Source organism: Lemur catta, chromosome 7 (genome assembly GCF_020740605.2).
Source record: "Lemur catta isolate mLemCat1 chromosome 7, mLemCat1.pri, whole genome shotgun sequence".
Classification (NCBI taxonomy): Eukaryota; Metazoa; Chordata; class Mammalia; order Primates; family Lemuridae; genus Lemur; species Lemur catta.
The window spans coordinates 22992061-23013433 of NC_059134.1; the positions used below are offsets into that span (position 1 = coordinate 22992061).

At 37.3% G+C, this 21373-nt stretch overlaps 1 protein-coding gene and 1 pseudogene across 8 annotated transcripts in view; both read left to right on the plus strand.

The window, feature by feature from the left end:
• Positions 1 to 21373, plus strand: part of SIK3 (SIK family kinase 3) — a 231255-nt gene that overhangs the window by 18197 nt on the left and 191685 nt on the right. The gene's annotated exons all lie outside the window — the stretch shown is intronic.
• Positions 2804 to 4701, plus strand: LOC123641543 (annotated as a pseudogene). Its single transcript, XR_006736308.1, has one exon. The product of XR_006736308.1 is annotated as a histone-binding protein RBBP7-like (transcript).

A 21373-nucleotide genomic window follows, 5' to 3' on the forward strand; every position in this document is an offset into this window, starting at 1 on the left:
AAGTGTGAGTGCTTAAAATTATGTGGATGTTGCCAAATTGCCCTCCAAGTAAGGCCGTGCTAATTCACTCAATTAAAGAGTGTGTGACAGTGCTTTTTCTGTTCTCTTTAACCCTGGCAACTGGTGTTTTTAGGGAGTCAATCTGACAGGCAAAAAAAAAAAAAAAAAAGTCATTTTAGTTTGTAGTTATTTATTAGTGCATTTGAGTACTGTTTAATTTATCTGTTGGTTGTCTGTGTCCTTTATCTAATTTTCTTTTGGGCTTTTGGCCTTTTCTCATTCGTTGTAATAGCTTTTTGTATATTAGGGAAATTAGTTACCTTATAAAATATATTACAGGTATTTTTCTTTGCTTGTCTTTTGTGACTTTGTGTGTGTGTATAATATAAAATGTAAACATTCTTATGTTTACAGTTGGATTTTTCTTTTTTTTTCTTTATAGTTTCTTGATTTTTTATTCTAATTTAATGAAAATATTTACCTGTGTTTTCTTCATCTACTTTTATGTTTTGTTTTTAAATTTTAATCTTTGCTTCATGTGAAATGCATTTTAGTATAAACCAAATGAGATAGGGATCAGTGTGAAATTTATTGGAGTTGAAACTTTACATTTATTTTTGTGATTATTAATGACTTTCTTCCTCCCACTTAACTACAAATGAGGGCAACAGATTGTGTCATCTTTTTTCCTTATTCCTATTTTCGTGAGGCACAGTGCTTGCCACATGATAGGCCCTCCATTTTTTTTTCTTTTGAAATAGGGTCTCGCTTGGTTGCTGTGCTAGAGTGTGGTGGCATCATCATAGCTTGCTGCAACCTCAAATTTCTAGCCTCAAGCAATCCTCCTGCCTCAGCTTTCTGAGTAGCTGGGACTACAGGCACACACAACCACTCTTGGCTAATTTTTGTATTTTTTTTGTAGACACAGGTTCTTGCTATTTTCCTCAGGCTGGTCTCGAACTACTGGCCTAAATGAATCCTCCTGACTTGGCCTCCTAAAGTGCTAGGATTACAGGCATGAGCCACTGTGCCCAGCCGGTATCCTCCGTTTATTGAATGTATGAATTTAGGTTTTTCTCCAGATGTTTAGCTTGTCCTGACACAACTTACTAAATAATCCTTCTTTTCCCTCTTGACTCAAAAAGCTACCTTATCATTTACAAAGCCCCCATAGGTACTCGTGTACATTTCTGAACTCTTTAATCCATTGATTATACTGTCTTTATGTGCTTTGATACTGTACAGCTTTAATTGTTATACGTTTTTACTTCTTCTCTTCTTTTCTCTTCTCTTGGGACAAGATCTCACAAAGGTACTCAGGCTGGTTTTTGAACTCCCTGGGCTCAAGTGATCCTCCTGCCTCAGCCCCCAAAGTAGCTGGGACTCCCAGCATGTACCACCATGCCTGGCTCTATAGCTTTATACTATTTAAAGTATATTTGGAAGGCCAGCCTTAAGTACCCTTAAATATATTATACCACAGTTTGGGAAGCTCTGTGATCTCCCTTAGTAAAACTTTGTGCCAGCCCATAGGAAACGTTTATTTAACTTACCAATTAAGCATTTAATCCATTCTGAGAGTCAGCCTGCAAAGTAGAAATAATTTTTGGGGTGCTACTTAGTGAAGAGTTTTTCTAGGATGTAACATCATTAATTCTGGCTCGATCTCTTAAGTATCATTTTAAAAACTCTAATGCCGGGTGCAGTGGTATTTGCTAGTAGTCCCAGCTACTCAGAGTCTGAGGCAGGAGGATCATTGAGCCCAGGAATTTGAGTCCAGCTTGGGCACCATAGCAAGACCCTGTCTCTTTAGGAAAAAAAAAAAAGAGAGAAAATTCTCATTGTATAACTTTGGGCATTTCTAGAAAGACATAACAGGCCGAGCATGGTGGCTCATGCCTCTAGTCCTGGCACTTTGGGAAGCCAAGGCAGGAGGATTGCTTGAGGCCAGGAGTTCAGGACCAGCCTGAGCAAGAGCAACACCCTATCTCTATAAGAAAGAGAAAAATTAGCTGGGCATTGTGGTGTGTGACTGTAGTCCCAGCTACTCAGGAGGCTGAGGCAGGAGGATAGCTTGAGCCCAGAAGTTTGAGAGCTTACGGTGACCTATGATGATGTCACTGCCCTCTACCACAGGCAACAGAATGACAGACTGAGACCCTGTCTCAAAAAAAAAAAAAAGCCAAAAAAACAAAAAACTCATTTTTCTCACAATCTTTTAATGCAAAATACACAGAGGGCAGGTGGCAGGAAAGGTATCAAGATAATCGTGTTGGCACCTAGCTTATGTCAAAGCAGATAATGGAAAAGATATTACTTAAAACGGTTACAGAGAATTTATTTTATAGATCTTGACTTTCCACCTCGTGCATGACACATTACTTTCGTGTGTCATGCTATATTCGACTGATTCATTGGCTGTGACTTGGGTGAAGTTCAAGTAACATTGCTGATTAATCACTTTGTTTTTCTTTGGTGTAGACTCCTTTTCTCTGTAAAAAATTATAAATTTTTAAACTATGACATAGATCATTCTCTTGGGATTTTCTGTATTTCTCATGCAAAAACCAGGTTTTATGATTATTAGAGAAGTTTAAAACAGAGAAATTTAATGTCTGGGGAACAATACTAATGAAATGATGCCTGTTGTAAAAAATTCTTGTTTTCTTTTTGGTTGGAATATTGTCCTACAGTGCTTCCATCAAACTCTGTTAATTCTAAATAACTGCTAATTTGCAAGTGTATTTTCACATGATTACCCATTTTCTTAAAAACAACAACAACAACAACAAAACAACAGAGGTTTTATCAAGTTCTTTCAGACTTTTAAAAAAGGCCTAACCATGGAGAGAGAAGAGCACCTCAGACCTCAGTACCCAAAAGTGGGGAAGAGCCAGGAAAGAAGAGTATGGTGCCTGGGGAGCACCCTAGCTGCAAGACAGAGCTCAGGCTTTGAGAATTAGGAGTGTGTGAAGTGCCTGGCAAAGGCAGGAGCACCAGCGTTTGTGCTGCTCTTGGCTAGCTAGGGGAGTCCGAGGGGCAGCGAGGGGTGAACAACCTGACGCAAGATGGCCAGTAAAGAGATGTTTGAAGATACTGTGGAGGTGCATGTCATCAATGAAGAATTATAAAATGTGGAAGAAGAATACACTGTTTCTGTATGACCTTGTTATGACCCATGCTCTTCAGTGGCTTCCTGAAGTGACTAAACTGGAAGGAAAGGATTATGTCCTTCATTGGCTAGTGCTGGGGACTCGTACATCTGATGAGCAGAATTATCTGGTGGTTGCTTGAGTACACATTCCCAACGATGATGCACAGTTTGATGCTTCCCACTGTGACAGTGACAAGGGTGAATTTGGTGGCTTTGGTTCTGTAACAGGAAAAATTGAATGTGAAATTAAAATTAATCATGAAGAAGAAATAAACCGTGCTTGTTACATGCTGCGGAACCCTCACATCATTGCTACAAAAACACCATCTTCTCATGTCTTGGTTTTTGACTATACAAAACATCCTGCTAAACCAGACCCAAGTGGAGAGTGTAATCCTGATCTTAGGTTAAGAGGTCACCAAAAGGAAGGCTGTGATCTTTCCTGGAATTCTGATTTGAGTGGACATCTCCTAAGTGCATCCAATGACCATGCTGTCTGTCTGTGGGATATAAAGGGAGGAGGACCAAAGGAAGGCAAAATTGTGGATGCTAAAGCATCTTTACTGGCCACTCAACTGTTGTAGAGGATGTGGCCTGGTATCTGCTGCATGAGTCATTGTTTGGATCTGTCACTGATGATCAGAAACTTACGATATGGGACACCAGGTCCAGTACCACCTCCAAACTGAGTCACCTGATTGATGTGCACACTGCTGAGGTCAACTGCCTCAAGTTAAATCCCTATGATGAGTTCATTCTAGCGACTGGCTCTGGAGATAAGACCATAGCTTTATGGGATCTGCGTAACTTGATGTTAAAACTCCATGCCTTTGAATTTCATAAAGATGAAGTTTTCCAGGTCCACTGGTCTCCCACATAATGAAGCTATTCAAGTGGTATTGATTGCCACCTGAATGTGTGGGATTAAGTAAAATTGGAGAAGAACAGTGAGCAGAAGATGGGCCTCCAGAACTCCTATTTATTCATCGAGGACACACTGCCAAGATTTCAGATTTTAGTTGTAACCCCAGTGAGCCTTGGGTCATTTGCTCAGTGTCTGAGGATAACATCATGCAGCTATGGCAAATGGCTGAAAATATTTACAGTGATGAAGAGTCAGATGTCACAATATTGGAACTGGAGGGACAAGGATCCTAAACCCAAAGTACAAAAGATGTTTCTGTTCAACGTAATGCTACATGAATGCGTGATTTCTCAAATGCTAAAAAGGCATTGTAGAGTAGGAAATGTAAATGGTATGGTATGGTGTTCTTTATGGTCTGATTCTAGCACTTTCAAGTGAGCTGTTGAGTACTGTATCATATTGTAGCTATCAGGGAAGAAAAGAATGTTGCTTAAGAAAGAACATCACCATTGTTTTAAAATGAGTAGCAGGTTACTGCCTTTGATTCAACTATTTTAAGTCCTCATTTTCTCAAACTAATTGTTTGCTGTTCCCAAATATGCAAGAATAACTTTTACACTTTTTCCTTCCAACACATCTTGATTGGCTTTGCAGAAATAAAGTCTTAAAAAAAAAAAGTCCTAACCATGGATTTTAGAATTATTAAAGTAGCGAAATAGTCAAATAGGTTTGTTTGGGATGCTTAGTCTCCACCCTGGAATTAAGTGCTACTTAAAATAACTCTGGAATAAAGGGTTTTTATGGGGCAGGACTAGTTGACTTACATGGATTTATTTTTGCAAGTTTCTGTGGGTAGAAAATGGACTTACTTTTCTTTTAATTGTATTATTTAAAAATTTTTCTCAATGCTAGTCTTAACTGAGAAACTTTTAGGCAGTTAACTCTCCCAGCACACCAATAAGTAGCTTGTTAGTTGATGTTATCTCATATTGATTTGTTACTCTTGAGATTTACTGTGCTTGCAAAACACCTGTCTGTAAATTTGAGCCTTGCTAGGTGGTTGGCTTTTGTGTTTGACTGAAGGTTTGCTCCAATGAAAGCAAACAGCTATTGGAAAAAGAGAAAAGGGAAAATAAAGAGTCAGCAAATTTCTATATGCTTTCATGGAAGAGATTTCCCAATTAGAAGGCTTTTGTAGGCTTAACCTTTTTGTCCTAAAGTAACCCAGCATTTCATTATGTATTCCATTGAGGTTTTAGAGCTCTGTGCCAGAAAGCGGGGATCAAGGTTGAATGTGAAAGGAATATTCAGAGGATGAAGCTCATAGTCAACAAAGTGCTGCTTCATAGGCTAGCTCCAAAAATAACCTGCTTTGCCATAGGGGAGCAAGAATGGAGGTAGCATGAGCTGCTTTTTTGAGCAGTGTTTCAAGTCTTGCTATGTCATTCCACCATAATTAAAATTGTGTTTCAGGCAATATCGTTTAAAATTTAGGTTCGGGAGAATGTTGTCTTGGTAAATTTTACTTATCCCTGTGGAATAGTTACTCTGCAAGGTTTGGAAGGAATATTTTTTCTGCCAGATTGGAGGAAATTAACAGAATTTACTCTTTTATAAATAGAGGATGGTTTGCATCATAACCATCTAATAGTTGAAGTTCAAATTAGTGATTTGCTTGGATCCTGTGGTGACTCTTGAGTGATTACCAGGCAGAACTCAATCTTTGGTTCAGAAAAGATAGCTTTGGAATGGATCCCCAACATGCCCTGAAGGTAGGAAATGTTTTGGTTCAGAGGGCTCTTCTAAGGCTTGCAGAAGAACCCTTAAACAGTAAATTTTAAGAGTTATAAATAACATTGAATGTGGACATGCATAGCAATATAGACACATAATTAGCAAGTCAGGAAATTTGACTAGATGGTATAAATTAACTGTGGTCACTTAATGGAAGGAAATCATAGAAGGGAACATAGTTTGTTTTAGGTGGTGGTGATTGTGAGGTTGAAGCTGGCCCAGGAAATGAATCATTAGATATATTGTTGTCCTTATTAATGGTCCAACTTATTTCTCAGGTTTATAGTTGCATAAAGAGATGACATTTCTACCCCATTTAGGGAAGTAGGGATTCAAAATTTAAAAGCTACACAAGAGTGAAATACAGTGAAAAGTATCCTGCCCACACATACCCTATAGTCAGTCATCCAGGTCCCCCTCCCCATAGGCAGTTGGTATTATCAATGTCTTACATGTCCCAAGATAATGTATAAAGTAAATGTGAATATCTGTTACTCTATTCCCTCTTTTAAAAAAAGTTGTAATAGATTATATTATACACGCTAGTCTGCATCTTTCTTTTTTCACCATTGTATATTGAGGATTACTACATGTAGCTCTATAAGGAGCTTTCTAATTAAAAAAACAAAAGCTGCATAGTAGTCCAGTGAAGGAACGTATCATAATTCTTTTTTTAGCTATTTGACTTGTTGCTAAGATTTTGCTAATACAATAACGCTGGAGGATTTAAAAAATGTTAGTTTTATATTGATAAGTAAATATTAAGTCATAATAGCAACTTGTTATGATAATATTTAAAATCTGTATAGTATGTTCATAAATGTCTTCTCTGAGCCTTGCTGTGATCTTGCGAGGTAAGCACAGCATTTTATCCCTTCCGATCTAGTTCAGGTAGTACAGGTAGAAACAAGGTCTTCTGACTCCTATTTGAGTATCTTTATGTTTTACCCCAAATGCAGATTACTGTTGTGGGCTTGTAGGGAAGTGTGCATGGGAGAATAAGAGGATATAAAGCTGGGTGAGACAAGCTTGGGAGAGAGAGGGATGTACCTGTCATTCCAGAAGTCAGGATCCTGTTTGCCAGGAGTGAGAAGAGCTGGATATCAGCCTGTTGCAGGGACATAAAAGCATGCAGGCACTGGCAGAGCCTCATAGTTTGATTGCCATCTTGGAGTGTAGTAGTATGATAAGCTAAAATGTGGCGGTACTTGAGAAACTGGGGACTGTCAGAGCTCCCTAGAATAGACTGGGGGTATAATAGCATTCAGGATTTATTAAGGGAGGCTGGGTATGGTGGCTTACACCTGTAATCCCAGCTACTTGGGAGGCTGAGGCAGGAGGATCGCTTGAGTCCAGGTGTTCAAGGCTTCAGTGAGCTATGATGGTACCACTGCACTATAGCCTGGGTGACTGAGACCCTGTCTCTTAAAAAAAATTTAAGAGAATGTATTTGGCCAAGGCCATAAAACAGAAACTTAGGCAACAGTGAAAACACAGAATTTTCTTAGAAGCCACAGAATCAGGGAGGGGATAATAGTATGTTGATGGCAAGGAGATGGCTGTAATGTTAGTCAATTTTGGTCTTAAGACTAGGGACTGGGAGAAAGCCTTCTTCCTTTAGAGACCAGTTGAAACTATACAAGGGTGAGTAAATCATCCTATAGCTGGACATAGAGAGGAAGACATGAAACTGATTCATGCTTTCATTTTATAGTTAATACTATTTAGAAACCTGAGTGTAAGCCTAGTTATCAGCCTTCCGTCATAATTGCCATGTACTAAATGCCTGCTGTGTTCTGTACATTTCATATAATTTTTGCTAGCCCCTCAAAAACTGCAAAGTAACTATTGTTATATCTAGTTTCCATTGAAAAAACTGAGGTTCAGTTAGGTAACTTGTCCAAGGTCCTTTACCTTTTAAATGGTAGAGCTAAGATTTATAAGTAGATCTATATGATTCCAAGGCTTTGTTCTTTCCATGATACCAGCTGTTAGACATCCACATTGAACAATGAAATTCTAATCAGTTGTACATAACTATACTATATGTACAGTTGTACACAACTATACTAGAATTCTATTACTGCCATTATAAAAGTGTTAATATATAACAAGACCATTGTCTGTTATGGATTTGGGCTGAAAGAGGAGAAGGAATGCTAAGGAAAATGACCACCGGAGATACTAAGAACTGGCAAACTCACTCTGAATATGCATATAATTTAGAGTAAAGTAATGTGCTTACTATACATATGTAGCTTTAAGATAAGATTTCCAGTGCTTCGTTCCCTCATTAGATTGTACTTTCTGAAGTTCTTCTTATATAGAGATTGCATAGCTGCCACTGAAGACCATAGCTGATAGTAACCAGGACCTGGAACTCTTTTTTGTGGGGTGGGGTGGGGGGGTGTTGTCTGAAGGATCCATGTACACTGAGATCACCATAATTATGATTTCTCCTCCCACTGTGAAGTTTGAGGAGGCAAGAACCTCCTTGACTTAACAAATTTTGGCTTATAAGCCAAAGGCCCAACAAGTGTTATTGCCCTCAATTCCTTAGCATTATCCTGCAAAATTTTGGTGTATACTTTTTGGATAATACCTTTGATATACTTCCAATGACCATTGTATGAGAGTGTTAATATGGGAGGTTGACGTACTGGTGAAATAATCACTTGGAAACTGTGATTCAGTGTTAGTCACTGGCTTTTCTGCTAGGTTACATTCTCCTGTGTCTTGCCTTAATTGTGTAGTGAGTCTCAGTCATTTGATTATGCAACTATCAAAGAGACTGACCTCAGTAGTAACCCAGTCACATTTCCAGATAGTAAAAATATTGGGGACAAAAATCATTCATATGTATTAGCTAGGGGTATTAGTTCTTCTCTGGAGAAATGTTAGCACACTTTCTAGATTATGCTGATAATATTAAAAGATAACCTTAGGAAAAATTGCCATTTATACTTTTAGTTAGTGTTCTTAAAAAGTGGAAATGTAACAATGTGCTTTCTGGACATACTCATTTTAGTATTTAATATGGGATAAGTTTTAAAACCGTGCATGGTTTGGATTCATTCTGCCTGTTTTACCTAATTTCTCACTATTCTGTTTTTCTTCACAGCCTCGTGAAGTTGCTACATTTAATCTTTATTTGAAAAAATCTTTTTTGGAATGCCTATTTTTTTCTCCCTTCTTCTTTCCTTCCTTCCTTTTATTTATCCTTCTATTTCATCCACACATATTTGAGTGTCACTGTGTTTTAGGCACTGAGATGGAGTGGTGAACAAGAAAGGGACATGGTCCCTGCCCTCAGGAGCTTACAGTCTATCCTAGTGTTACTTATTCTTGTCTTGCCCTGCCTTCAAGGTTCAGCTCAAGTCTGATCATTGTATAGTTAGTTATCTTTGACTTCTTTAGTCCTTGCTGACCCATCCCTTCTATGAGCTGCACTTCTTTAAATCTGATTCACACAGGTTAGCCCCCACCCCCACCCCCACCCCCAGCAGGAGGCAAGTGGCGGGCCAAGCTCTTCTGTATTTACAGCCGCTCCACCTCCTGTCAGATCATGGTGGCATTAGATTCTCATACGGGCATTAGATTCTCACAGGAGCACAAACCTTACTGTCAACTGCACATGTGAGGGGTCTAGATTTCATGCTCTTTGTGAGAATCTAATGCCTGATGATCTGAGGTAGAGCTGAGGCTGTCATGGTAGTGCTAGGGAACGGCTGCAAATACAGATTAGCAGAGAGGTTTGACTGCACAATAAATGTAATGTGCTTGAATCATCCTGAAACCATCCACTACTGCCCCCTGCCCCCCCATCTGTGGAAACATTGTCTTCCATGAAACTGGTCCCTGGTCCCAAAAAGGTCAGGAACCGCTGAGTTAAAGTATAATTTCTGTGAGGGAAGATATTATTAGATTATTTTTTGCCCTCCACAATGGTGAGCCCAAATAATTAAAAGGGTTTTGATTCAGTATGCTCTGCTGAATGTTGAAGTTACTAGCTCTTGGAATTTAGAAGCAGTAATAAGTGTATGCCCTTAAAAAATTCCTGGTAGTTGTTTGCCTAGCATTTGCTATCTTCTTCTGTTAATGTATGCTAAAACTAGCATAGATCAGTCCCTACTGATTCACTATCTGCATTTATGTTAGTTTCTAGCAAAGGGGTTGTATTTGAGGTCATCATTGCATAGCTTCTCATGTAGTTTACCTTGTGACATTATAATGAGGGATCCATTTCATGACTAAGGAACATAGCTAACCTAGTGTTGATTGCCTGGCACCATGCAGTAATCTTTTGGTCTTAAATGTCCTATCACTATGTCTTAGTTCATGCAGTGTTAAGAGTAACTCACTTAAAATGGGAAGCTGACTACGTAATAACTTAAAATTCAGAATTGAGCTCTCAGAAAGATTAATAGAAATGGAAAATGATCTTTTAATGGGCCTACATTATTTACATTTTATGTTGTTAGAAATCAGATCTTTTCCTAAGTAGTAAATGAATGTGGCAACTTAAATGTGAAGGTGGGAGGCTATGTGATTAAATTAAAAGTTTTTCCTGAATGTGCTAAAAGCTCTGGGATAATGGCAGACTTTAGTATTGGGAATAAGAAGGGATATTTTCTTTATTAAGAAGGAGTAGAGTGTACTGGGGGAAGGAAATGCTCTTCTGCCTACACCTAAAATTAAGAAGGTAAGTGTATGAAATCAAAGGGGTAAAAGACCATGGAACAGGAGAAAAGGAAACCATTTGCCCCCCCTGAAATAATCCTAGATTGCAATTTGAACAAACCAATTGCTAAAAATTTATATGACAGTTGGGGAAATTTGAACATTGACTGGATATCTGATGTTAAGGAATTATTCTCTGTTTAGGTGGGATAACAATATTGTGGTCATACTGAAAACAAAAAGTACTTACCATTTAGAAAAAAGGTTGGGGGAAATCTGAGACACTGAGCTCCTTCTACTCACTTTACTTATATTAAGCTAATTGTTTTCCATATTGCTTGTTTTCTTTTTATTTAATATTTGAAATATTGTGTGGTAAATATAGGTAATTTTGACCTTTGGCATTTCTTGTCTTTTCTCACCCTACCTTCTTCCTGGGAACATATATTTTTCTTTGTCCTTATTTTTTCCATGGTTCTACACAGTTTTTCCAGCAGATCAGGACCCAGCACTTCCTTTATCTTCTGTCCTATCAGTTTGTTGGGTGGTAGTTGTGTTAACGGAAAAAAAGCCAAACTGTAAAATCATTTTAAAGAGATTTATTCGGAGCCAAATTTGAGGATCATGACCTGGAGCCACGCCCAAGAAGTCTTGAGCAAGTGGACTTGCTGTGGCTGGGTTACAGTTTGGTTTTATACATTTCAGGGAGACGGGGGTTACAGTTAAAGTCATAAATCAATACGTGGGGGGCATACATTGGTTTGGCCTGAAAAGGTGGGCCATCTAGAAGGGGATGGGGAGCTTACAGGTTATAGGTGGGTTTAAAGATTCTTTGACTTATAATTGGTTAAAGACCTGAAGCTTTGTCCAAAGGCTTGGAAGGTTTTAACATGCGAGCTGTTTATGGGAGTTAAGCCACAGGACATATATTTGTCCTGTAAATTGAGAACCTGCAGACTTGTCTTGCATACCTGTAGGCCTGCTAATGGGTTACAAAGGATGTCCCCAAGAAGGGAGGAGGGCATGAGGCATGTCTGACCTCCCTCCTCCTGGCAGGCAATTTAGTTTTAGGATATTCCTTTGGCCATGAGGGGGGTCCATTCAGTCAACTGGTAGGCGGTGAGCCTTAAGATTTTATTTTAGTTCACAGTTGTTTCATTGCCATTGACAGAGCTGCCCATTGTAATGTTATTCCCCAACTCATACTGTTAATCGCTACCATTGTGTGTCCTGCCTCCCCACCCCACCCACTCCAATTTGTAAAATGAAATGATAATCCCAGCCTTTTCTGAGATTCTTTATAAGGCTGTCTAAAGATTTTAAAGTGTCTAGTGGAGGTACTATAAACATCTTAGGAAATGTGATAATTTCATAGATTTTTTTTCCAAAATAGCATTTTGATATTCTTAATCAACTTGATTGAGGTATAATTTACACTTGATAAAATTAAAACATTTTAAGTATATAATTTGAATTTTGACAAATACACACATCTATTTAATGACCACACAATGAAGATACAGAATAATTCTTTTATCCCCCAAAGTTCCTTAGTACCTTTTGCATTCATTCCCATGCTCCTCTACTCCCAGAAAACCACCGATTTGAAGTGTTACCATAGGTTAGTTTTTGCCTTTTCTGGAATTTCCTATAAATGGCCTCATTTAGGATGTACTCTTCTTTCATCACCATACTGTGTTTCACATTCATTCATTTTTGTTATCTATATCAGAGTTTGTTACTTTTTATTGCTGAGTGGTATATCTGAGTAGCATTAAGTTTTATGGAAATAACAGGATTTTTTAATTCATTCTCCTGTTGATAAACATTTGGATTGTTTCTAGTTTTTTGCTGTTATGAATATAAGCTTCTCTGAACTTCATGTACAGCTTTACATACACATATATAAATGCCTTAGGACTTAAGTAAATACCTTAGATTGGAATGGCAGGATCATATTAATATGTTGGTGGGTTAATGTTTAACCTTATGAGAAACTACCACATTGTCTTCCAAAGTGGTTGTACCATTTTACACTCTCTCTAGCAGTGCTTGAGATAAGAGAGTTCCATATGCTTTAAATCCTTTTTCTTTTTGTTTTTTTGTTTTTTTTTCCTTAGAGATGGGGTCTCACTGTGTTGCCCAGGCTGGTGTGCAGTGGCTATTAACAGGCATGATCATAGTGTACTACAGCCGCAAACTCCTAACCTCAAGTGATCCTCCTGATTAGCTGGAACAACAGAACACGGAACATAACCACCAGGCCTGGGCCAGTTGCTTTATTTTATTTATTTATTTTTGCTGGCCTCCCTCTGCCCCATGCCTTGGCCAGTTGCTTTAAATCCTTAACAACACTACAATGGTATGTCTTAAATTTTAGCTATTGTGTTTTGTTTTGTTTTTTTTTTTTTTTGAGACAGTCTCACTCTGTTGTTCGGGCTAGAGTGCCGTGGCGTCAGCCTAGCTCACAGCAACCTCAAACTCCTGGGCTCAAGCGATCCTCCTGCCTCAGTCTCCCGAGTAGCTGCGACTACAGGCATGCGCCACCATGCCCGGCTAATTTTTTCTATTTTTAGTTGTTTGGCTCATTTCTTTCTATTTATAGTAGAGGTGGAGTCTCACTCTTGCTCATACTGGTCTCGAACTCCTGAGCTCAAGCAATCCTCCCGCCTCGGCCTCTCAGAGGGCTAGGATTACAGGCCTGAGCCACTGCACCCGGCCAAATTTTAGCTATTCTAATAGTTGTATAGTGGTATCTTCTGGTACATTTTCCTGATGACTATTGATATTGAACATCTTTTCATGTACTTGTCAGCTCCGTATCTTCTTTGGTGAGGTATTTGTTCAAATCCTTTGCCCATTTTAAAAAATTGGAATATTTTCTTATCGGATTTTGAGAATTCTTTTTCTGTATTCTAGATACAAGTCCTTTATCATATAAATGCTTTGTAAAGTTTTGCCATTCTGTGGCTTATCTTTTCATTCTCTCAGTAGCGTCTTTTGAAAACCAAAAGTTTTTATTTCAAATTTCAATTTATCCATTTGTTTCTCTTGTGAATTGTGCTTTTAGTATCATATTTAAGAAATCTTTGCCTTTTATTCATAAAAGAAGCAAATAAAAACTATCTTTCAGCTCCTTTTTCACGCACTGGGGCAACTGCAATGTGTTTTTTTAGTAATCCTCAGATTTTAATAATATTTGACAGAAAAATAATTTATGTGGGGTGACATCCATCCTCATCTAACATAGTTTGCTAGAAAAAGCATATATTCTACTAAAGACAAAACTGCTTGGTATAAAAAGTCAGGAATTTTAGATTGTTAGGATTTTTTTAAAAAATTCTTGGCTTAGGGAATAAATTTCATTAAAATCAATTTATGAAGATTATTTTTAAATGTGAAGATATTGAAGAAAGTTACTAGATTTGTGTGAAAATAGCCATTTATAGCTATGACAGACAGACGCATAAATTTTGTTAAACTTCTTTATATAGAATATTTTGCCTTACGCCACACTTAAGTTTCCATGCTCTCAAATGAAACACAGCACAAGGTTTAAAATTTGTTTCCGTGGATTACTTTAAAAAGTTAGTGGGTTGTCTGATGTTCTATAAAAAGATGAAAAATTCATTTATTTCATTAATGAGATACTATTTAGTGTGACTGTTCTAAGACTTTTATTTTACCATTTAAAATAGTTGATAGTTAAAAATTCAGTCTTCACCCCCCTTTCATTTTTTAAAATAATAAAGTAGTTTGGGAGTTATTTTATGTTGAGTAAGAATCACAGAGACAAATTGTTTTCTATGGGATCAATTCCTGAATTTTATCTAACACAAGACTTTTAGCAACTAAAAGTCAAATGCAGTTCAGACATATTAGTTTAAGTAATATTTTGAATATTTCAAGAGAACATAATTTGTAAGCCATTTAGTTACTTACTAACTACTCTGCCTTTGCTAGAGAAAGAACTTAAATTGAAGTTCTGTTTTAAGGTGCTTTTTAAAAAAGGAGCTATTGTAGGTATAAGATTTGACAAATCAAGATCTTGGGTAGCAGTGGGTAATTATAAAGTCTGATAAGATAACATGCTAAATTGTATTGGTAAGACTAATTTGTGACAGTACTTATCAGTGGAAAAGAAATGTGATCTGTGGTTAAATACTGAACTGCCACTAAAGGTAAAGTGTTTTATAGATGAATTGGAAAAATGCTGAACTGATCTTTATTGCCCAAGATTGCTTTGAGTCAGCAATTTCAAAGAATAAAAGAAAAAAGGAGTTAAGAATGGGAAGCAATAAATAGTATGCTGTTTTTATTTAAGATACCTTGAAGAGATAATTAGAAAGGTATAGGGTTATGGGATTTTTGGTGTTTTCCTGATAATAATGAAGTATGTTATAAATTAGATAACACTAGCACTCTTAAGTTATTGTTTTTAAAACCAATTTCTTGGCAGTTACTGACAAATTACACTCAGGAGCAAGCTGAAGGCTCGGTATTAGGAGCTGTCCCAAGATTAAAAATACCAAGGGATTTTGACCTTAGTTTTGACCTGGCTTTGTCCTGACCGGTCTCTCTGTGAATTCTTAATACTGTACTCTTACAGGGACCTTTTTCCTAGATCTTTCTGATACTATACTCATTTGCATATGATAAAGTTAACAGTGTACCTGAAGAGCTATTTTTTCCTGACTGAATATCAGATGCAGAGTGTGTAATTTGTAGTCAGTGGTACATTACTAACAAGGTTTGTCTTTCTCTTTTAAGATGAAAAATCTTAAGAAACTTCATTAAAAAACCAAAACCTGGGATATACTCTCCTCCTAATAATAATGTCTTTTTACTCACGTATTTATTGGTAAATCAGGCCAGAGGGATTGTTTACGTTTTGAAACAGTGAAACTAGGTCCTGCAGTTCATTTTAGTTACAGATATCTCAGCAACTGATTTTAGATTGGGCAGAGGAGACTACTATGCCTAGTGGTTCTGAGAATAGATGCTCTAGAAACCAAGATAATATGTCTGTTACATATATGGTGAAATATAATGAATCTTTCTCTCCCTTGTGAGGGAATTCCAACTTCACTAATTTATGGCTTCCCAGTGTAGTTATGGTCATATCTTCTGAGACATTAGTACCAATGGTGTTAAGTTTAAACTTATTTGAGCTGACAGTTTTAGGGAAAGGGGAGGGTGTTTAATTCCAACAACCGGTAGTTTTTATTTATCACTTTAGTAAATTTAGGTTTAGTCATAGGAAGAATTGTTAGCATAAGGCAGATTTAGATGTAATACATTCTTCTAAATACTGTATAAGGAGTTAAAAATCCCCTACATTGTCATGTCATTCTTTATAGCAGCTGAAAATTTCCAAGTGCAACATTATAGGAAACCAGTAAAGCTAATTTCTGATTCATCTAAAGCAAAAGAATTTAATATTCTAACTTCAGCAAAAGGCAATTAAAAAACAGACTTAAACCACATTATGTGCTTTCAATATGTATGATTTTTTTCCCATCCTGTCTCATATGTTTTAGTTCTTAGTCATTTACTTCCAGTAGTTTCCAAATTGGTTGAGGGAATTAGCTGATTTACTGATATGAGATTTTCCTCCTATGTATGTGAACCACCCTTTCTGGAAAATACCCTTCCATTGGCAGTCTTAGGACACTTTTCTACACTTAGTGATTTGGGGGCTGAAGCCTGCATTTAGTCAGAGGTGACAAATGGCTAAAAAAAATTTTTTTTCCAGTTTAGTGACTGAGAAATGATTCAGAATTGAAACTGAAGTGAATATGGAGTTACTATATTTCCTTGCCGTTACTCTTAAACAGTTGCTGTCTGTTATTATTAGGCATATTTTGGACATATGGGCTCCATTTTGGGCCAACATTTTGTGTCATGTTGTTCAATTTCATGTCTGGTTTAGACAGTTCACTTTTGAAATTAGCCTGGAACTGGATTTGATCAGGAGGCCATTGGAAATGAAAGTAGTGGCTCATTTGGGGAGGACAAAAAATTGACATATTTTTACTTTAAGAATTCTTAGGAAATTTTTGATAATGTGTGAGAATATATTTTCCAAGTCATAATATTTTGGGGTTCAGTAATTGTCAAGGGAAAATCAGGAAGCTTGTTATTCCCATTGAAAGTATTAGCCTACCGAAATATTAGCCTATTTCCTACTGAAAATGTAATATAGTACGTTATATAATATATATGTTTGTATGTATAATATGACACTCAATATTTTTCTTTTATAATTAAACAAAGGCAAGTTAAAAAAGCATGTTCATTGTAAAATGTTTAATTTATATAGAAGTTTATAAAGAAAAAATCTGAAAGTCTTTACCCCATTCCCAATTTTCCTCTCTAGAGGTTACCTACTGTTAACAGTTTAGTATGTATTCTTCCATACTTTTTTATGTGCACATAAAATATTGGTAAGTAGATTTTGGGGTTTTTATTTTGTTCTACAGCTTTTGTAACTCAGTCCATTTGTATATGAGTATATAAAATCAACTTCATTTCCCCAACCCCATTTTTTGGTTAGCTTTTAAAAAGATTATTTCTTACTCTTGTCATGTTATGGTTATTAATCCTTTGTTAAATATGTTGCAAGTATTTTCTCTTAGAATATCATTTGTCTTAACTTTTTAAAATTTCCTACTTATTTACTTATTTTTAAGAGACAGAGTCTTGCTCTATTGCCCAGGCTGAAGTGCAGCGGCATAATCACAGCTCACTGCAGCCTTTAACTCCTGGGCTCAAGTGATCCTCCTGCCTCAGCCTCCCAAGTAGTTAGGACTGTAGGTGTGTGCCACCAAACCCACTAATTTAAAAATTTTTTTAATAGAGATGAGATCTCACTATGTTGCCCAGGTTGGTCTTGAACACCTGGCCTCAAGTGATCTTCCCACCTCAGCCTCCCAAAGTGCTGGGATTTCAGGGGTGAGCCATTGCTCCTGGTTCAGAGTGACCTTTAAAAAAACAAAGAAACAACAAATCTATTATATTATTTCTTGTACAATACATTTCATAACAGAGATAAAATTCTTAAGTTTAACGGGTCTTAGTTCTTCAGCCTCCTCTCTCTCCTGTCAGTGCGCCAGCTTCACTGGCCCTTCCCATGACACGGCCATTAGCATAAGGTTTTGTATGTGCTCTTCCTCTGCTAGACACTTTTCCTTTGGCATGTTTAATTCATACTCATCTTTGGGACTTAGCTTATCTGTCACTTTCTCCAGGAAGTTTTTCCTGACCTTCTATTTACCTAAAGGTAAATTAACTTCCTCCTGAAATAATAGTAATGAGAGCAACAACAGTAATAACAGCAAACATTTGAGTTTGAATGCCAGAGACGGTTCTCAGTACTTTATACATAAGAACTTTTTTAGTTTTCACAGCAACCCTATGAGTTAGATAGGTGGATAAATAAATAGGGCCTATAATTATCTCCATTTTATAGATGAGGAAACCAAAGTGAGGAGTGTTAAAGTCACTTGTCCAAAGTCACACAGCCATTTGGTAGCAGAGCTGGAACTTGAACCCGGGTAGTCAGACTCCAGAGCCAGTGTTCTAAACTGCTGTGCTGTTTGGTGATTATAATTGTGTAATTTTTTTGTTAATGTCTACCATCCTTGTAGACTCTAAGCTCTTTGAGGTCAGAGGTCACACCTGTGTGGTTAATTTTTGATTTTCCAATGTCTAGGACAGAGCCTGGCACAGAATAGGCTGTGAACAGAGTACTTGTTACCAAATGAATCGCAGCCTACCATTCTACTCAGTCGAGTAAATAGAGGCTTTCAGTGTGATTTTCCTTACTTTACCTCCCTTCTGCTTCCAAATATTAAACCCCCTAACCAAAAGAATAGGTGCCTATATTTATTTCAAAGTCTAACCCCTCTGTTTACCTTTTATATTCTGGAAGTAATCTATGTACTTTCTAAGTGAGAAAAACTAGTGTAAATATACATAAAATAAAAGTATATGTCCTCTATTTTCTTCCTCCTCTAACCTTTCATACTTCCCAGAGGTGTCAACTACTAGCAGTTAAATGTATATCTTCTTCTGTACATAGCAAATTGTATGAACACTTAAAATACACCAGGGGAAATGTATGTAATATGCATAATATTTAAAGCTTTTTTTGTGGGATCAGAGGATTCAGATATAAGTTTTTTTTAAATTAAAAATTAAACTATAGTTTTTCAAGATGTTATCATTGAGGGAAACTATGGTATATGGGATCACTCTATTATATCTTTTTTTCTTTTTTCTTTGTTTTAGAGATAAGGTCTGGCTTGTTGCCTGGGTTGGAGTTGAGTGGCATGATCATAGCTCAGTGCAGCCTTGAACTCCTGTGCTCTCAAGCTATCTTCCTGCCTTAGCCTCCCAAGTAGCTGGGATTACAGACTCAAGCAGCTATGCCTGGCTTCTTTATTATTTCATATAATTGCATGCAACTCTACTGTTATCTCAAAACAAAAAGTTTAATTAAAAATAAATTATGAAAATCTTTTCATGTCAGCATACTTACATCTTTCTTTTAAATGGCTACATAAGATTTCATTGTATGAATGTGCATTACTTTATTTCACCTTTCCCCTCTTGATGGACTTTTAAGTTATTTCCATTTTTTGTTTTCACCAATATTGCTGAAGGTGGAACATCCTTGCATTTGTAGCTATATGCTTGCTTGGGTATATATGCACAGCCAAGTTTTGGAAGAGGAGAAAGGATCTAAAGATGTGCACATTTGAAATACTGATAAAAGTTGGCCTACTGTCCTCCAAACCAGTTGACATTCATTCTCTTCAGCAGTTAGGATCATAACTGTGTGTTTACCTGTACTGTCCTGATCCCATTCTACCACTTCTTTGGGACTTTGTTTTATTAATGAGTCCTTTTGCATTTAATGTATCTACTTTTCTGTTGGTTCTCTTCTGTCTACCTATCCTCTCTAACAAATCCTCTCTATTTTTTTTTTTTTTGAGACAGAGTCTTGCTCTGTTGCCCAGGCTAGAGTGCCGTGGCGTCAGCCTAGCTCACAGAAACCTCAAACTCCTGGTCTCTAGCAATCCTTCTGCCTCAGCCTCCCGAGTAGCTAGGACTACAGGCATGTGCCACCATGCCTGGCTAATTTTTTCTATATATTTTTAGCTGTCCAGATCATTTCTTTCTATTTTTAGTAGAGATGGGGTCTCGCTCTTGCTCAGGCTGGTCTCGAACTCCTGACCTCTAGCGATCCTCCCGCCTTGGCCTCCCAGAGTGCTAGGATTACAGGCATGAGCCACCGTGCCCGGCCAAATCCTCTGTATTAATACAACTTTTCTTTAGTAGCTGTCTTAGTCTGTTTGTGCTGCTATAATAGAATACCTGAGACTGAGTAATTTATAAAAAACAGAAATTTATTTTCTCATAGTTCTGGAGGCTGAGAAGTTTAAAGATCAAGGCACCTGCAGGTTCACTGATGAGTGTTTGGTTTCTGCTTCCAGGAGGGCACCTTGAATGATGTGTCCTCACATGGCAGAAGGCAAAAGGGCAAAAAGGGAATAAGTCTCTCCATCAAGCCCTTTTATATGGGCAGCTAATCCCATTCATGAGGGAAGAAGCCCTCATTCCCTAATTCAGGTCTTAGAGGCCTAACCTCTTAATACCATCACATTGGTAATACTTGAATTTTAGAGGGGACACATTCAAACCATAGCAGTACCTAAGTGCTTTACATGTTTTTACTTATCCTTACAACAACCCTGTGAAGTGGTGCCTGTTTCTCTGCCTGATTTTTAAGTAATTATATTCTTCTGGATTCTGTCCTTGTCTCCTCCCTCCAACCCACCTTCTGCCCCACTTTCTCTTCTCTCTGCTCATCCAAACCAGAAAGACCAGCATTTGAATTTGATTCCATTATTTTCTGTCTGAGAAACACGAATGATTTACTTCATCTCTCTGCATTTCTGTTTCTTTCTCTGTATGAATGGGGAGAATAATGGTACCTATCTCAGGATTGTGTGTAAATGAAATAATGTGACATTTAACAGTGTTTCATTTATAGCAAATGCCTAATAAATGCTACTAGTAGGAATAGTAATAATAGTATAGTTGTATTATTATAACTCTGTATCTGTGGTACTCTTAGCTTTCCTAAGTCTATACAAATAAATAAATAAATAAATAAATAAATAAATATACACACACACACACACACACACACACACACACACACACACACACATTTATTTTTATTTTTGGTTTTTTAGAGATGGAGTTTCACTGTGTCGCCCATGCTGGAGTGCAGCGACATGATCATGGCTCACTGTAACCTTGAACTCCTGGGCTCCAGTGATCCAACCTCCTGCCTTAGCCTCCATAGCAGCTGGGACTACAGGCTCGTGCCACCACACCCGGCTAATTTTTTTATTTTTTGTAGAGACAGAGTCTCGGTGTGTTGCAGGCTGGTCTTAAAATCCTGGCCTCAAGCAAAATCCTCCTTCCTTGGCCTCAAGCAAAAGTGTTGGGATTATAGGCATGAGCCACTGCATCCAGCCTGTACAAAAGTATTGAGCTGCCTACTAGAAATCCACATTTGGATAACTCTCCAGATATCTCAAATTCACTTAATCTAAAGTCAAAGTCTTTCCCTGGCTTCAGTGCTTAGTAACTGTGACCTTGCATAAACTACTTATTTTCTTTAAGCCTCAATTTCTCCATTTTTGAAAGGATGGTAGTAATGAAACTGACCTTATCAATATTAAATAACATAATTCTTGTAAAAGTATTTAGCATAGTGCTAGTATATACTAATATTTTAATAAGTATTTGCTGCTATTATTATTATTCCTCTTTTTTTTTTTGAGACAGAGTCTCACTCTGTT